Genomic DNA, 6,000 nt, shown 5'->3' on the forward strand with positions numbered 1-6,000 from the left:
AACTTCCCAGGCACACTACAAAAGGAACTCCACAAAAGGGTATATCAAAAATAGCCTTTGTATTCTCACATCACATTAGAATAGTAATCAGACAATATACACTGTGTCAACTGACACTGGGCAATATTTACAAAGGATTATATGTTATGTTATGTTATGTTATTTATTCTTTTGTATAGCGCATGGCTACTCAAAAAGAGTGTCCCGGCGCTTTATTGGAAAAGAAAGGCTGCAACACAATAACATAACACCGATAAAAGAAAGAACAGAGTGCCAAACAAATACATACAAGAAAAACCAGCTACTGGGTAAACAGCCAGGTTTTAAGACCTTTTCTAAAAGCCAGCAGGCTGGTGGCTCTCCGCAGAGCAAGCGGCAGAGAGTTCCACAACTGTGGCGCCAGCAATCCAAAAGAGCGGCCTCCAAGGCGCGCTCTCTTCACACGCGGAACAACTGCCAAGAACAGGGATTCCGACCTCAAAGACCTGGTCGGTTGATAAAAGACCAGTCTCTTTTGAAGGTACTTTGCTCCCACCGCGTGGAGAGCTTTATAGGCCAGAGTCAGAGCCTTGAAGGCGATCCGTTTCCGGATAGGAAGCCAATGCAAGGTTATCAACAGGCCCGATGCACTGGACCGTCTATTTAATCCATAGATTGCTCTCGCAGCGGCGTTCTGCACCACTTGGAGCCGCTGCAGCAAGTACTCTGGAAGGCCCAGGTAAAGAATGTTGGAATAATCCAACCTGGACCCGATCAGAGCCTGCACTGTCAATTTCCTATGCTCCTCGGACAGCAGGGGAAGGAACCTCCGCAGCATCCTAAGGATGCCGAAGCAGGTGCCCGACACCCCGAGGATCTGAGATTTCAATGTTAGCCCATTATCCATCTTGACCCCCAGATTCTTGGCGACCTGGGAAGAACAAGACGGAGGAAACATATTAATCGGCCACCAGGCCTGCCAATCTGGCTCTGTGTCGCACCCAAAGAAGAGTACCTCGGACTTATCGGAATTGCACTTGAGGCTGTTCAGTTGGAACCATTGGAAAACAGCCTCAAGGCAATCCCGGATACTCTTCTCCTCAAAGTCTCCTCCTCTCTTACATGAGAAGAGGAGCTGGGTGTCGTCAGCGTAGGATACGATCTGGGCACCATACGACTCCACCAACGCCGCCAACGGGGTCATGATGATGTTAAATAGGGTCGGGCTCAGGATAGAGCCCTGTGGGACCCCGACTCCCAGAGGCGGCATCACGGCGGAATCAGGCGGAGCCCAGACCGTTTGCCGGCGGCCGGCAAGAAAGGAGGAAAACCAGTCGAACACCGTCCCCCGCAGACCTATCTCAAAGAGTCTTGCGAGAAGGCCATCATGGGGGACGGTGTCGAACGCCGCCGACAAGTCCAACATCACCAGCATGGCTTTGCCCCCAGAGTCCAGAACCCCTTTAATGGTTTCTGCGACCTCCAGGAGCGCAGTCTCTGTGCTTAGATGGGGACGAAAACCCGACTGGGTGGCATGCAAGATCTCGTTGGTCTCAAGAAAATTGGAAAGCACACCCTGCACGTGTTTTTCCACAATCTTCGTGAGAGCCGGCAGCAGAGAGATGGGCCTATAATTAACCGGGGCCTTCGGATCTAGGCCTGGTTTTTTGAGCAAAGGAATCACCATCGCCTGCTTCCAGGCTTGTGGGACCACTCCCTGACTCAGCGAAAGATTCAACAGCGGGTTTGCCAGTGGCCACATGGACCACTGTCAGAACCATCACAAAGTGAACTTAGTAAAAGTAAAACAGATCATAAATGTACAAACAGTAACCACTGGTAATCACTGTACCTAGCATCAACCTGTAACATAAACTACATTATGCACAGTATCACATCAGGCGGGAATTACATTCTGCGCCAACCTCACCAGCATAAACACATTATGCAATCCTCTCACAAGTCTAAACACAGTAGACCCTAACCTCCTAAGCATAACTCACATTAGGGGCATACATCACACAGTGAAACATAATCTCACTAGCATAAACCATGATATGCAAAACAACCTCATAATCATTTAGAGGTATCAAACAGGGTGCGTAATCATACTACATACTTTACATTTCCTAGCACCACAAAACCACAATAGGGCCTGGCGCCCTACAATCCTAACAGTCCCCCTGGCCAAGTGGCCATCTCATAAAAGGGGCTTAAATGTTCTATGTCCCAAGAGTCATGGTGCGCCGCCAAAGCAGCGAAAGTCAAGGGTGCGCTATCTGCGCAGGCCTAAATGTTGCAGCTGCCCACTACTTGCTGGGCAGCTGGGGATATCACCTTAGGGCCTAAAGGATGCAGCTGCCCACTACTTGCGGTGCATCTGGGAGTAGGGAAAGGGCCCTGGCACCACTGGGCCCGGAAGAAACATGTGCCCAAATAATAAAAGCATGGGCCCCTCTGGGCCTTCCTAAAATAATTCTGGCTATTGTGGGAGCCACACGAGGCTCTGAAAATAATGGGGCCAAAAGTTGGAGCCACACGGGACTCTGTAAAACCACTCTGCCTCCCTGTAGGGATAAATGTGCCTCGTTGGAGCGGCCTACTGTCAAATGGGGCCGCTCGAGAATTAAAACAAAAAAGGACAACCCTGAGCCCTCTCTTACCGGACTCCTTGCATGTGGTCTCTTCTATGCGACGGGATGCCAGCACCAACAATGTATATTTAAGGACAACAAGGGAACCCAATTAAGTCAGCAAGGGACCTTGGGAGTAAATTCTTTAAGGTAACAGTGATCCCTTACAAAAGCAAAAATAGAACTAATAAATATAGACTCAATCGTTTCTATATTGATTTGACATGCCCAGCCAGACAGAGGTCGAATATTTACTCATTAGCGATGCAAGGAAATATTTACAAACAATATACAATGTGGGGCACAAGCCTGTGTCCTACTTAACACATGTAAAACATATAAAAGAGGGAACCGAACATGAAACAAAAGGCTTTTAGGCAAAAGCTTCGGACTCTGTTGTACTGGTAATTGCACAATGTCAAAAGTACAACAGAACATTACTTGCACCTTTACACTTAAAAGACATATAGGTTTTTTACAAATGTATAAGGTGTACAGAGTTGTCGACAGCGTTTCGATATGTTTAACACGATATGCGGATCATCATCAGGATATATGATTTATGCCTAACAATTTAAAGCCTCATGTGCCATGAAGGAGCCGAGGGGATTGCATGGCTCAGGATCTGGGGTAATCGGGAGAACCAGTGCGGTATTTTGGGATGCCCTATTTGGGGTCCCAAGTCGAGCGTCAAAGGAGCCGAGCATGTATCAGCATTATCGATCACTCGTCAACGTGCCTGAAATAATAACCAGAATGGTGCAGGGTTAGTGCTCCAATGCAATCCCCTCAGCTCCTTCCCCGGAAATGAGGCTTTATTTTGTTAGGCATAAATCATATGTCCTGATGATGATCCGCATATCATGTTAAATGGATCGAAACACCATCGACAACTCTTTACACCTTATACATTTGCAAAAAACCTATCTGTCTTTTAAGTGTAAAGGTGCAAGTAATGTTCTGTTGTACTTTTGACACTGTGCACTTACCAGTACAACAGAGTCCTAAGCTTTTGCCTAAAATCCCTTTGTTTCATGTTCTGTTCCCCCTTGTATATGTTTTACATGTGTTAAGTAGGGCACAGGCTTGTGACCCACCTTGTATATTGTTTGTAAATATTTCCTTGCATCGCTAATGAGTAAATTTGGACCTCTGTCCAGCTGGGCATGTCAAATCAATATAAAAACGATTGAGTCTATATTTATTTGTTCTATTTCTGCTTTTGTAATGGACCACTGTTGCCTTAAAGAGAAGGCACCAACAATGTGCATCGGGCCCCCGGCGTTGCAACCTCCAAACCACGGGGCTCTCCACTTCACTGCTGACGCCTGCCGGGCTCTCCCTCCTTACGGGAGCCCCGCCTCACCTGTTCGCCATGCTTCACCCGGTCCCCTGCCTCGCGACCGGGATTTTTTAGATGGAGCCTATGAGGATCCCGGCGGATCTTGGGCGGCGAGCGGGACTTCCTTTCCTCAAGCGGAAATCCTGCCCGCTCCAGGCATCGGGCTGCCTGACTTCCGGTTTTGCCTCAGGCCGCGGCGGTGAATTCTTTTACTCCGGTCATAATGAGGGGTAGGCTCCCTCTTCACGAAAAATGTAAAGCAGGGCGGCCACCCGCTATAATGTAATAAAAGCCAAGTCACGGGTGGGCACTCGCCCATTAATTAAAAATGCAAATGAAGACGCAGGGTGGGCACCTGCTCAATGAAATCAAGATAAGTGGGGTGGGCACCCGCAAATTAAAATAAACATAAGCGGGTGGCACCCACAATTAAGGCATCATGGGGGGAATCCCTACAATGGGGATTCCCTCGCCCAGAGCTGCAGCGTAGCGCTGCACAGACCCCAGGCTTTTCTCCTTTGGGGGGTAAAGTAAGTTAAAGTGCTCCTAGTGCACAGACAGGCTGAAAGTCTCTGTAAAGTCCTGCAGGCATAAAGAAATGGAGCAAAAAGCTCCTAGCAAAGTGGTCTTTAGAAAGGAAGGGGCCATGCAGAGCCCAGAGGCCAGCACACAGGGCCCTTAAGCAGGAGGGCAGCCCCCATGGTGGTCCCTCCTGGGCCCCACCAGCAGCAAGCCCCCATCCATCAGGAACAGAACAGGAACTGAACATTTACATGGGATCACAGCCCCTTTTTTTATACAACATTTTCCCTTGGTGACTCAGCACAGGTCTGGGGGGAAAAACAGAAGCAACTGGTTTGGGGGAGCTTTGGAGCACTTTTTTGTGCTCAGCTCCTCTCCTTTGTCAGCTGGGGCTAGGTGCTCAGACACACCACAGGGGGCAGAGCCAGCATTGTGGAGGAAAGGCACAGCCCTATTCAGGTCCCAGGTGCAACTCCTCCCTCCCATCTATATGCAGATCTCCCTATTCACCACTGGGCAGACACATCCTGGCTCCTGGAGCCACCCACATCATCCAGCACCTGCCAATACACAAGCCAGACATGCAATTCACATCAGGCAGACAGACACACTGTACACAGAAATGCCAACTTCTAAAAGTAGCATTTCTCCACTAGTCACAATACATCTGTGCACACCATTGTGCAGCATTTATACTCACGAGTTTGCACATACTAAACTTGCACCTGACTCCTCTCATATCAGGAATTACCATGGACATACATATCCCCCATGCATTCCAATGGGAGGGCAGGCCAATCTCACCACACTCACTCAGAAAGCGCATGCACTTTACACTGGGCCACAGTGCTAAAGTGCGCAGACGCCAAAAATCACTATGTCAGAGCTTAAGGCAAAAGGATCAGGGGGGAACCTGCCGAAAGGGCCAAGTCCAACTTACCGCTACCAAGTTTGCTAAAAAATCTGAAAACACTTGCTCTGACTCTACTAATTTTTAATCAAGCATTTTGTACATGATTAACCCATTAGTCATTACTGGCGTTTAAAATACCCAAATGGTTAAACAAGTTAACCCTTTTGAAAGGGGAACCCTTAATATAAAAGGGTCTACTCTTCCGGGGCTTTTTACCACATATCATTGTAAATGTCTTAGAATTTTTAATATTCAGTTTCCTCCCATCCATGAAATAAACAAAGGTCTCCATCAGTCTCTGCATGCTGAAGGTAGTTCCTAATATCAGTACCTCTATGTCCACAAAGAGTTATACAGGAACCGAATGGCCGGCAACAATAGGCACGCTGGCCTGCAGAGCCCTGAGGGCATCATCAATCCAATTGATGTATAAAAAAAATAAAAATGGGGCCAAAACACACCCCTGTCTGATTGCTCTCATGATTTTAAATGGTTGAGTACATTCTCCCATGGAGCCAAACCGTACCTTAGCAGACAGATAATATGGAAAGAAAGATGACAATATTCTTAGGTGCCCCAAGTGATTGTAGGGTATGCCACCGGATTGAGCG

This window comes from Lissotriton vulgaris, chromosome 4_1 (genome assembly GCF_964263255.1).
Source record: "Lissotriton vulgaris chromosome 4_1, aLisVul1.2, whole genome shotgun sequence".
NCBI lineage: Eukaryota > Metazoa > Chordata > Amphibia > Caudata > Salamandridae > Lissotriton > Lissotriton vulgaris.